Source organism: Eriocheir sinensis, unplaced genomic scaffold, assembly GCF_024679095.1.
Source record: "Eriocheir sinensis breed Jianghai 21 unplaced genomic scaffold, ASM2467909v1 Scaffold109, whole genome shotgun sequence".
Classification (NCBI taxonomy): domain Eukaryota; kingdom Metazoa; phylum Arthropoda; class Malacostraca; order Decapoda; family Varunidae; genus Eriocheir; species Eriocheir sinensis.
This window is the reverse complement of record NW_026110396.1, coordinates 187,501-201,037: the sequence shown is the minus strand read 5'-3', so window position 1 is coordinate 201,037 and position 13,537 is coordinate 187,501. Positions and strand designations below refer to the sequence as shown.

At 44.6% G+C, this 13,537-nt stretch overlaps 1 protein-coding gene across 1 annotated transcript in view; it reads right to left on the bottom strand.

Moving 5' to 3' along the window:
• The window catches only part of LOC126989196 (uncharacterized), a gene marked incomplete at its 3' end in the record, with an annotated part of 41,972 nt that overhangs the window by 1,755 nt on the left and 26,680 nt on the right, over positions 1-13,537 (bottom strand). The gene's annotated exons all lie outside the window — the stretch shown is intronic.

The following is a 13,537-nucleotide window of genomic DNA, read 5'->3' as shown; positions in this document are numbered from 1 at the left end:
TTGCAAGGTTCTAGGCTGGAGGCTACGGAAAGCTTACTCAGACCTTCCTACCATTTTCGATTGGGCAAGAGGTATCTAGTGTCCTTTAATGCCTCAAAAATCAATTTATCCACCTGTCAACTCAACACAATCTTCTAAACACCTATACCCTATTCTTCGATAACACTAAACTGTCACCTTCTTCAGGACTAAACATCCTCAGTCTTTCATGTACCCAAAATCTTAATTGAAAATTTCACAATCTCCAGACTTAATAAATTAGCTTCCTCGAGGTTGGGCGTGCTGTACCGTCTCCACCAGTTATTTTCACCCTCACATATACTACTTTTTTTCTTTTTCTTTTTTACGTCGTGGCCTATTGCACCGGTAGGCTTCTTCCCGGTGGATCCTGATGGTCGGCCCAAGGCTTTTTCCCGGTGGGGCCTGATGGTCGGCTCAGCCCGTTCTGGCGCAGGCGACTGTTTATAGTGGCGCCATCTTGCATTGACTCATGCTGCCCTCCCGGAGCTCATCTTTAATCCTAGAATCTAGAGTCCGGGTTGATAGGTGGTCTTCTGGACAGCATGTGGGTAGTTTTAAGCCACTCGGCGGCGGCTGAAAAATCCCAGCTTAGTGGCACCGGGCGGGGATTGAACTCGCGTCATCCTCAACGCGGCGCCGTCACGCTATCCATTCAGCCACCGCCTACCCATATGCAAGTGCCTTGTCCGCCTGCGCATGAAGTATGCATGTCATGTTTGAGGACTCCACACACACACAGCCCTTTTGGACCGATTGTAATCAAAGGCTCATCGTTTCATTAACTCCTCTCCTCTAAGTTTTGAGCCTCTTTCTATCTTCTGTCGATAGTTTCATGCTGACTGCTATTCTAAACTTGCTAACTGTATGCCTTCCCCCCTTATGGCGCTCGGAGCTTCACTACAAATGACATTTTACTCCACTTTTCCCTTTTCTGTACAAATCTCTTATGCAAGAATTAACCAGTATTTATTATTTTATATTTTTTAATATATGGAGCAGCCTTTCTTCGTTTGTATTTCCTCCTACTTATTACTAAACCTTTATCAGGCAAAGAGTATACCTCTCCACTAAAAATGCTCTTTCTCTTTGCCACTCTTCTCCACTTCTTTACAGGAGTGGTGTTTAGTGGGCGATTTTGTTTTTATTTGTTTTTCCCTTGAGCTGCTTTTTTTTTTACTATAAAACAACAGCAATGCTGGGAAAATATCTTAACGCCTCGCATAAGACAATATTACATATTACAGGGAAGGGTGGTACACCGTGGACTAAAGCAGTCATTCAGCAATAGATACTGTACAATATCAACAAATGCATCACACACGGTGCTGATACAATACTTCTATTTTACAGCTTACGGCGCCGGTAGGCTTTAATGGTAGGGCCTGATGGTGGGTCTCCAACCCGTTGTGTCGCAGGCAAGTGTTTATAGTGGCACCATCTTGTTCGGCTCATGCTGCCCCCCCGGAGCTCATCATTGACCCTCTCTTTTAGAGAGATAATCTAGAGCCCGGGTTGATAGATGGGTTTCTGGACAGCGTGTTGGTCATTTTAGGCCACTCGGTGTTAACTAAAAAAATCCCGGCTTTGTATCACCGGACCTTGCGCGAACTCGTGTCGTCCTGGACGCTGCGCCGTCACGCTATCCACTCAGCCACCAAATTGCGTATAAGGGTTAAGCAAAGTCATTTCAACGTCAATATAAACTCAGTGCACTAATAGCTTCTGCTCTTGGAGCCACAGACCGCTGAGTGCGCCTAAGCCAGCAGCAGCAAAGGATACCAAAGATACAGTCGTATACTATAATAGTGAAAATCGTGAAACATTTCGGTTTGTGTATACCGACAGAAGTGAGTTTAAACGCAAGAAAGTTTGTCCTCTTCGATACCAATATATCAAACGCTGTAGCGACCTGGTCACTACTAACTAACCAATGGAGATGATACGCCCTGGGGCGCTTCACATAACTCACTCGTCGTCCATACCTCAGAAACAACAACAACCATGTGAACAGGATCGACGTCCGGGAGGCGCACTACGTTCGCAACCGGAGTTGGCGTTCACGGATTAAGCTGGTAATACGCCTCTCCAAGTCACTATTCAGTGATCATGTCTCAAAGTTATACAGTAAGACAGGAGAAACAAGAAACTTGAATTTTCAAACCTTTGTCCGTCTGCATATCTATCGACAACGACATATACTCGTATTGAACGAATCCATGACACCGTGGGACAGGCCAGTCTGTCGAGCGACTTCCTGGTGAGACACACCAAATGCTTAACATACCAAAGCATGTTAAGCTTTTGGTGACTGTATGACATCTTCACCACGTGCATGGACAGACTGAACATGCAAGCCTCCATACGACTGGATCTTGTTTTTGGCCCAGGAGACATTCAGTCCCAGAGGCTTCGCCTTCTCATGCAACACTTCCAGGGCTATTACTAGGACCGCTATTCATTCCACGAGGAGGACTGCATCATCAACATAAACAAGATCAGTGACCTTGATGTCGCCAACAGATGCTCCGCAAAGCCTTTGATCAACATCTTTGGCTAATACCCTGTCCAAGCAAGTATTGAAATGTGATGGAGAAAGGACGCACCACTGCCTCAATCCTGAATTAACAGAAAAGAAGCCAGAACTTCACACTCTTCACAGCATACTCAGTCTCAGAGGATAGGCCAGTCATCAGGTCAATAATCATTACAGGAGTCCCAGGGATCAGCAGAATATCCCAGACTGTCTCACGATGCACTGAGACAAAAGCCTTCTTGAGATCGCCATTGGCTGCGAGCAACCCCTGTCGATGCTAGGATCCGGTCAATTAATGACTTGCCGAATCCGGATTCCTCGGGCCTTTGAAGCTTTACCATATGAGAATATTTTTTTGTATCTACAGCAGAGGAGCGAACACTTTACCTGGCACACTGAGCAGTGTGTTATTATGGCAATTTTTACTCTCCTGTCGGACCCTTTTCATTTTCCAGAGACGGGCAACTAACCCCCTTTTCCATTCAAGAGGAATGGCACCGGACTGCTGCACGATAGACAGCACCGCATCCAGCCCCAAGGATCATGGCTTCACCAGTATACGCTTTCAACATCTTTGCGTTGATATTACGGATTTAGAGCTCGAAAGACAGGTCTAAGGTCGTTAGCATTTAGAGAACCTTCGACATCTTCACCGAGTTATCTGACGTTTCTCTCCTTATCTCTTCTTATAAGTGTTCTAGTCCTTCTTGACAAAAAAACAGTATTGCTTCGAATTACCAGGCAGTCTGACAGCACGATTCTCCTGTATATTCTCCAGTGTTTCCGTCGAATCAACGCCACTCCTAGACCTTGTGTGCTCTCCAATGCACTCCTCGGCAGCTTTGAGAGTTTAGTGTTTAATTAAAGGTATCCCAAAACTCTCCACGTTTCTCCAAAGTGCCAAGCACTTCGGACCGGTTTGAGACTGACACTGTGTACTCCTGAGTACACGCCTAGTCCCTTAGTTTCTCAGATGGAATCTTGGGGGTTGCATTTTGGGAATATTTCGGACGTGATGCGTATCCTCACTTTTGCAACAAGTCAATTGTCGGTATTAAAGAACTTAGCACTCATGAAAACCCTAAAGTTCTAGAGGATCATCCAAAGAGTACTGACAAGGATGTGATCGATCTCTTTTACCACACCGCCTGCAAAGCTAAACGAAGACCGACGGCAAAGGTTGCGTCTCTGGAATCAGGAACAAGCAATCCCTCAGCCTATTGAATTTTGCAAAGTTCAGAAGGAGTGACCTGTTTACGTTTATTGTGCCTAAGCCAAGGGGATCAATACATAACTCGTAGCCATCTCTCTCTGTGCCAGTAACTGCATTAAAGTCGCCCATGAAAATAAAGCTGGGTTCATACATGGCCGACTTGGCGTCCCGTTCGGCCCCGTTTCGTCCCGACTAGTGAAGACGGGACAGAACGTGTGGCATCGTGGCCATGGTCGGTGGTAGGCATGGGTGGGCGCATGGGGTCGCCACCGAACGGCGGGACGCGGGAAGCGAGTCGATTTTTTTAGCATGTTCAAAATATTCGGGGCCGATCGGGACTTGAAGAAATAGGCATAGAGCGGGATAACAACGCCATCTGACGGGGTCAGCCGGCGCCAGACAGGGGTTAGCCCCCGACTGGTGGCGTCTGGTTGCAACAGGAAGGATGGAAACTGCAACGATGCACCACACGTGGCATCGCCGCCAAGCAGCGTCATGCCCAAGGAGACTATAATAAAAGATATAGTATTTTTCAGTAAAGCTTCAGAATGTGCAAGTAAAGCCATATATTGCAGCGGGCGTAAAAGGGCATTTTTAGGGGCTAACTTTACTAATTTTAGGGTACTTGCTTTTAGCACCCCATCCAGAAATATTAATTAGTTGTAATATTATTGTAATTACTTACTAATTAGATAGGCAAATATGTGTTTTCATGGTACATCATATTATTAGGAGTTATATATTTTTCAAGAACAAATTACGGTGTAGATAATAATTCCTAAAGCTGTCTTTATATATATATATATATATATATATATATATATATATATATATATATCTATATATATATATATATATATATATATATATATATATATATATATATATATGGGAAGGCGATGGCTGAGTGGTTAGCATGTGGACCCCGCATTCACCGCGTTCTGGTTGACACTGGTTTGAATCCTCCCCTATCAACTGGGATTTTTTAGCTACCGCCAAGTGGCCTAAGACTACCCACATGCTGTCCTGAAGACCACCCATCAACCCGGACGCTAGAAAACCGTCCAAGTCATTCAAGAATGAGCTCCGGGGGCAGCATGAACCAAGAAAAGATGGCACTACTATAAACACTTGCCTACACCAAGACCGCCTCGGATCGACGAACAGGCATCTCTCTCTCTCTTTCTCCTTCTCCCTCTCTTGCCCTCTTCCTTCTTCCTTCCCTTTTTCTCGCTCTCCCCCTCGCTTGCTCCCCCGCTCTCATTCTCTCTCTCTCTCTCTCTCTCTCTCTCTCTCTCTCTCTCTCTCTCTCTCTCTCTCTCTCTCTCTCTCTCTCTCTTACTAAACTACCTCTCACACACCCCACCCCCTTTCTTGATCCCCTTCACTCTGTGTTTTTATCTCTTTCATTTCATCTAAGATGGCGCCTAAGAAGTGCAGTACTTGTAACGGTAGCTTCTCAGCTCACTTTTTTACAGGACGTTCTGCTGTCTGTCGACTGTGTCTCTCCAGGCAGCATCTCGAGACAAGACTGCAGGAGCAGGAAGAGAAGATGGAAGAAGGCCAGAATAAAATAATAGAGCTTTCTCTCACCAGGCGGTATCTCGAGACAAGACTGCAGGAGCAAGAAGAGAAGATGGAAACAGGTCAGAATAAAATAATAGAGCTTTCTGGCACTGTTGCCTCCTTGCAGGAATTCATCCAGGCTAACGTTGCTGTGGTGCCAAACCCTTCTCCAACCGCCCACTTGCCCTCAGCGGTACCGTCGACACCAGCGGACAACACCACGCAACGGGAGGATGCTAGTGGCACCGCCCATGATGGCTTCACCGTCGTGAGTGGAGGAGCCAAACCAGCCAGACAAGCGATTTATCCTGTTCATTGCTTCAACAGGTTTGCCATTCTGGAGGAGGAGGACGAGCAGGAGAGCACCTTCCTGGTGGGTGACTCCATGATTCGCCAGCAGGTCGTTGAGTTCTGCGGCAGAGTTCCTCGTCGAAGACGGAACTATTGCTATCCTGGTGCTGGGATCGACGATATAACTGCTGCTCTTGAGGAGATCTCCCCCCAGGCTACTAATGATTCACTGTTTGTTATTCACACAGGTACGAACGACGTCACCACGACCCGGTCTGAGGAACTCCTGGAGAAGTACCGTAGGCTCATCCAGCAGTATAAGTCTAAATCCCCTAACATTTTGATTTCAGGAGTTCTACCACGGACTTGGGCGGAGAGCGACTTTTTCAGTAAGGCCTTCAGCCTAAACAACCGCTTACAGACTCTTTGTAGGGAGCTTGACGTGGAGTTCTTGAACGCATGGGACAGTTTCTATGGACAAAGTGAGCTCTTCCACAGGGACGGATTGCACCTTTCTCCCATCGGGCAGCCAGATTCGGAAGGCTCCTCAACGACGCAGTACGTGTCATCCGAGCAAAAAACGAGTCACAGCCACGTCCCTCCACCCCGCCCGTGTAAATAGACGCCGTGCATCGCAACAAACCCGTAACCGTGATCCCGCAAGTACCACCACCTCTATAACCAAGCCTCTAGATAACTTAAAAATCCTTAGTTTCAATGCGCGTAGCCTAAGAAACAAATTTGATGAACTGAGATGTCTTGCTTTAACAGAAAATTTTGACGTAATTGCTATAACCGAAACATTTATCGACACCACTAATATTGATTTAAGTTCCGAATACAACATAGATGGCTACAGACTCTTCAACAAAGATCGTGTAAACCGTAGAGGCGGTGGCGTCGCCCTTTATGTCAAAAGCTATTTGCAACCCACTGACAAAACACCGGGAACAGTAACGTTGAACATTTGTGCGTGCGAGTAAACATTGCAAAAATCAATTTAAATATATCTGTCACCTACAGACCTCCCGGGCAATCACTCGATGACGACCTTGATGTGTACAACGTCTTAAGGCAGTCACTTAATAACAACGACTCACTGATATTAGGAGACTTTAACCTCCCCCATATCGACTGGGCGACACTGTCAGGTACAGAAGGCGAGTCACATAGAATGATCGAATTTCTAGAAGAAAATTATCTAAGCCAAATGGTTTCTGAGCCAACTCGACAAAATAATATACTCGACCTTGTTATAACGACCCAAGATAACCTAGTCAGTAGTGTCACGGTAGGTGAACACCTCGGTTCTTGCGATCATAAATTAGTGCGCGTCGACATTAGAGCTCAATCATCAGTGACTGAAAATAAAGTAAAGGTGCCCAATTTCAAAAGAGCTTCGTAGAAATCCGACAAAAACTAACAGAAATACAACTATCAGATGACGGCAACGTAGATGAAGCCTGGCTAAGCTTTAAAAATCACTTACTCACTCAGCAGAACACATTCGTCCCCTTGTGCGAGAAGCGAATTAACACTAATAAAAGCCCACCGTGGTTTAATAGCGAAATCAAGCAATCAGTCAATGAAAGAAAATTGTTTTACAGGTTAAAGAAAGAACAAAGCACGCCCGAAAACATTAGACTTTATAATGATGCCAGGCGACGAGTAAAAAGACTAGTAGGTCAGGCAAAGCGTAGATATGAAGAAAATATTGCAGCCAACTGTAAAAATAATCCGAAATCTTTCTTCAGTTACATAAACAACAGAAAGGCGATCAAAAGTGGTATTGGACCTTTAACAAACAGCGACGGTGCACTGGTGACTGACAGCCAACACATTGCAAACCTCTTAAACAATTACTTTTCCTCGGTGTTTAATACTAACAGTCTTCCTCTCGCTACCACCAACACCAGTACTATTGTAAATCTCGAGCATGCATTGCCTAATTTTGAAATAACAACCGATGAAGTCCTTAAAGCTCACCATTCACTTAAAACAAATAAAAGTCCCGGACCCGACAAAGTATATCCTATACTGCTTAAAGAAACAAAGAGCGAAATACTCTCCTCCCTCACTACCGTATTCAATATGTCCTTGCGACAAGGCATCGTCCCTTCGGATTGGAAAAAGGCTAACGTGACACCGATTTTTAAGAAAGGAGACAAAAAAATACCAGGTAACTACCGACCCATTAGTCTAACTTCAATTGTAGGTAAGCTACTCGAGAGCATAATTAGAGACAAAATTGTGAGTTACCTCGAAAGCCACTCATTAATTGGAGATTCACAACATGGCTTCCGTAACAAAAGATCCTGCCTGTCAAACCTACTGACCTTTTATAACGATCTCTTCTCAATTTATGACGTAACCAAATCAGTGGACGTAGTCTATCTTGATTTCCAGAAAGCGTTTGATAAAGTCCCACATCATAAATTACTTTATAAATTAAAGCAAATAGGCATTGACGGTCAAGTAAACCAATGGATCGCGAATTGGTTGAGCAACAGACAACAAAGAGTTGTGATTGACGGATTTAACTCAGAGTGGGCGCCGGTCACTAGTGGCGTCCCTCAGGGCTCGGTTCTTGGCCCAGTGCTCTTCATTATTTACATCAACGACGTGGATGTTGGACTCAATAATCGCATTAGTAAATTTGCAGACGACACAAAGATTGGTAACTCGGTTCTCACTGACGAAGACAGGCAAAGCCTCCAAGAGGATCTGCACAAAATTTCAGCTCGGTCGGATAAATGGGAGATGCCCTTTAACGTAGACAAGTGCCAGGTCCTTCAAGTTGGAACAAAAAATAAGAAGTTCGATTACGAAATACTCGGCGTTAAACTCACAAGCGTTCAATGCGTTAAGGACCTGGGGATTAAAATCGCGTCAAACCTCAAATTCTCACATCAATGCATCGATGCAGCAAATAAAGCGAACAGAATGTTGGGCTTCATTAAAAGAAACTTTTTATTCAAGAATAAAGATGTAATACTTCCGCTCTACAATAGCTTAGTCAGACCCCACTTGGAATATGCGGTACAGTTTTGGTCTCCCCACCATGCAAAGGACATTGCTAAACTAGAAGGTGTTCAGCGTCGAGCAACAAAAATGATCCCTTCCTTGCGCAACAAATCCTACGAAGAAAGGCTTTCCACCCTTAACATGCTCTCTCTTGAGAAACGTCGCCTCCGAGGAAAACTGATCGAATGTTTTAAAATACTTAATGGTTTCACGAATGTAGACAGAACAAAATTGTTTATGATCGATGACACTTTGCGAACTAGGAACAATGGCACAAAACTCAAATGTAGACAAGAAAATTCAGACTGCACCAAATTTTTCTTCACCAACGTTGTAGTGCGAGAATAGAATAAGCTCCCACCATCAGTGGTCCAGTGTAACACGATTGACTCCTTTAAAAACAAGCTCGACCGTCACTTCCTTCAACTTAATATTAACTAGAGTAGAAAAGCAACGTTTTGGAGCCATCTGATTAATGTAAAATCACTTAGGTTTAAGGACAGACCACCTAGTCTGGACCATGGGGTCTGTGTGGTCTGATTTTCTATGTAAATCTATGTAAATCTCTCTCTCTCTCTCTCTCTCTCTCTCTCTCTCTCTCTCTCTCTCTCTCTCTCTCTCTCTCGTTTCTACCCTCCCCCTCTCCCTCTCTCGCCCTCTTCCTCCTTCCTTCCCTCTTTCTCGCTCTCTCTCTCGCTTGCTCCCCTGCTCTCTTTCCATCCCCCCCCCCCCCCTTCTCTCTCTCTCTCTCTCTCTCTCTCTCTCTCTCTCTCTCTCTCTCTCTCTCTCTCTCTCTCTCTCTCTCTCTCGTGCGTGACTACTTTGCCGAACCCAACGTTAAATACTAACCTCTCTCTTGCTCCCTTTTGCTTATCCAGATGGGCAAAAGAAATGTTCATCATGCTCTGGGAACTTCTCAAGTAATTTCTTCACAGGACACTTGTCCGTCGGCAAGATCTGCCTATTGAGACAGCAGATGGAAACCAGACTTCTTGAACAAAGTGAGAGACTGACAGCTGGCCGGGAGAAGATTACTGACTTAACACGTACTGTCGAAACCTTGCAAGAATTAATTTATCCTTGCCAACATCGTCGCACTTGCGGGTGATGGGGCATCACCCGTCGCGCCTGCTTTCCAAGCCCCGCCATCACCCGAAAATATCTCGCCACAGGGGAATGGAAGAGCTTCACCTGACACAGCAGGCTTCACTCCCGTGAGATGAGGAGCCAGACCCGCCACCAGAGCCATTTACCCTACTCAATGCCTCAGCAGATTTGCCATACTGGAAGAGGACGAGTAGCAAAGCACTTTCTTTGTTGGGGATTTTATGATTCGCCATCAGGTGGTTGAATTCTCTGTAATAGTCCCCCGATTACGAACGACGTCAGCAGGACCCGGTCTGAGGAACTGCTGGACAAGTACCCTAGGCTTATCCAGCCGTACAAGTCTAAATCCCGTAACATTATGATTTTAGGAATTCTACCACGGAACTGGGCGGCGTTTGATTTCCTCACTAAGGCTTTCAGCCTCAACAGCCGCTTACAGACTTTTTGTAGGGAGCTTGACGACGAGTTCTTTAACGACTGGGACAATCCCTACGGCAAGGGTGAGCTCTTCCATAGGGACGGAATACACCTGTGCCCCATCGGAGCAGCCAGATTCGGAAGGCACCTTAACGACAACAACAACAAAAAACTACTCTCGGCTGTGTCCCTCCACCCCCCACCCCCCGTGTAAATAGACGGCATGCAACACAACAAACGCGAAACCATGAACCCACCAGTAACACCACCTCTATTACAATACCTTAAGATAACATGGAAGTCCTAAGTTTCAATGCGCGCCGCATAAGAAACAAGTTTGATGATATGAAATGTATTGTTTCAACAGAAAATTTTGACGTAATTGCTATAACCGAAACATTCATTGACACCATAAATACTGATTTAAGTTCAGAATACAACATAGATGGCTACAGACTCTTCAACAAAGATCGTGCTAACCGTAGAGGTGATGGCGTCGCCCTTTACGTCAAAAGCTATTTGCAACCCACTGAGAAAACACCAAGACACAGTAACGTTGAACTTTTGTGCGTGTGAATAAGCATTGTAAACATCTCTCTCTCTCTCTCTCTCTCTCTCTCTCTCTCTCTCTCTCTCTCTCTCTGTGTGTGTGTGTGTGTGTGTGTGTGTGTGTGTCACTTACAGACCTCCGGGACAATCACTCATAGATGTTGAAATGTACAGCGTTTTAAGACAGTCACTTAATAACAGCGACTCGCTGATATTAGGAGACTTTAATCTCCCCCATATCGACTGTGCGACACTGTCAGGTACAGAAGGCGAGTCACATGGAATGATTGAATTTTTAAAAGAAAATTACCTAAGCCAAATGGTTATTGAACCAACTCGACAAAATAACATACTAGACCTTGTTATATAGATCCAAAATAACCTAGTCAGTGATGTTACAGTTGAACATCTCAGTTTTTGCGATCATAGATTAGTGCGCACACACAACACAACAGTGGCTGAAAATAAAGTAAAGGTGCCCAATTTCAAAAGAGATCATTTCATAGAAATCCGGCAAAAAAATAACAGAAATACAACTACCAGATAATAGTAACGTAAAGGAAGCCTTCTTAAACTATAAAAATCATTTACTCACTCAGCAGAACACATTTGTCCCATTGTCAGGGCCGAATTTCCCATATAGGCTTTCTAGGCTAGCCTAGGTCAGCAGGATGATAGGGGTGGCAGTTTATGAAAATTGTTACACAATTTGGTATTTTCTTATTTTAAACTTTCCCGGGTCATACCACACTACCCTGCCACTACTGTTTTGGTGGCGCCACTAGCAGCAACAGCTAATGGCGTGTTGTCCTACACAAATGGCAGTGTGGTGAGTTAGGTTTGTCATATTTTAAGGTTTAAAGGTCGCTAATGAGTGACAAGGCGAAGGGACAGTGGACAGACAGTATGAATACCTGAATATATACTATAACACCCACCACATACATGAGGGGGTAGCCCAGGTGCCAGGGCCCCTCTTCACCCACGTGAGACCCAAGTCAGCCTTGGCTATGGCTGCTGACGCAGGAAGGTCGCATTGGTTGACTCAACCCGCCCCACCCCCTGCTCACAGGGGCGGTAACCTCTGGCCTTCAGTGGTATTTTATCGGTCTGGGCAGGACTCGATCACATTACGCGTTTGTACCAGAATGGCAGGCGCGCATGCTACCACTGAGCTAGCCAGAGGCTATACTATATTCGTAGAATGAAGTCCGTTCTAGTGTAGTGACACGACTAACCTGATGGGTGAGCCTCCCATAGCTCCCTCTGCCAGAGGGGTACCTCTTTGGCCGACTGGTAAAGGAGTGGCTCTCCCGTTACGCTAGCCGTGGGTTTCATCCCCGGCGCCGGCAAAACCTTTCCTTGTCTGGATCAATTTCTCGTGTGTTTCGTTACACCCAGTGGCCGTGTGGGAGTATAGTAAAAGAAAAATTCTGGCATTTCACTAGGTGTAGCAGATTCTGGAATTTCCGTGAGTGCGGCCCTGCCAGTTCGACCGCCAATTATCAGATTAACAGTCTCCCTACCTATAGTCGGTCCAAACTAGCTTGGCCAATTTGCACCGAGAGGCCCCTACCCCATTCTGGCTAAGCTCTGCCCCCCTTTCACCTGATTGGCTGTTGATGACACATCATAGATTGTATCAAAGACACGTACCAAATATATATGACTGAGATAATCTAGCTTCTTTCATGATTAAAAAATATTCGAAACTTAATTGAATAACGACACTCTACTAAAACAATCAATGACATCACCTAAGAAACAAAGTACAATCATAATACTGCAAGTTTTCAAGGGAGAACGGGCCCTGCAAAACGAGCACTGAAGGCGATGATAGTAGGCTATCTATAAAGTAATGCACACTTTCCGTCATTATTTCCTACATAGCTCATTCACATAGACATACCAAATATAATCACATAAAAAATATATATATTCAACAATAGCTTCATACAAGTAGGAATCATTGTATTGAGGAATAAGTTTCGTATCTGTGGCTGTTGCGCTGAGCGTATTGATTGTACTTTGTTTCTCAGGTGATGTCATTAATTGTTTAAGTAGAGTGTTGTTATTCAATTAAGTTTCGAATATTTTTTTATCATGAAAGAAGCTAGATTATCTCAATCATATATATTTGGTACGTGTCTTTGATACAATCTATGCTGTCATCAACAGCCAATCAGGTGAAAGGGGGAAGGAGCTTAGCCAGAATGGGGGAGGGGCTTCTCGGTGCAAATTGGCCAAGGTAATTTGGACCGACTATACCTACCCACAACCCACCTGTTTATCTCTCTCTCTCTCTCTCTCTCTCTCTCTCTCTCTCTCTCTCTTGTACTGTCGGCTATAAGGAATAGTGTCACACTGTCCAGTAACTTTCGTTCAGAAAGCGACATCTGGCAACCCCTCAACGCGACATGAAAATTATTATATCTTATCGAAATCGTACTGTTGTGGTGATCGGTGGTCACATGTGCACTCTACAAAATTTTAAGATAGATATTTATCAAAAGTGCCCATCGCTAACGCTTAATAAACATTTTTTCTTTAGGCTCTGTCGTTACATTTTGAAACGAGCTTTTAGTTTCGGTGAAATTTAGTCAAGAGCAATTCTAAGTTGTTTATCAAACAATGATACATTTAAAAATATACTGCAATTATTAGGGGAGATTGTTATGCCTTTTAACAACAACAAAATCCTGACAGCCGAGATCTTGTTCTTTATTAAAAATAATATACGTAATAATAGGATATTAACGTTCACATGATGACGTCGTCGACCGCGGGCTTTGACGGCGCGGCCATGGAGCGCAGAG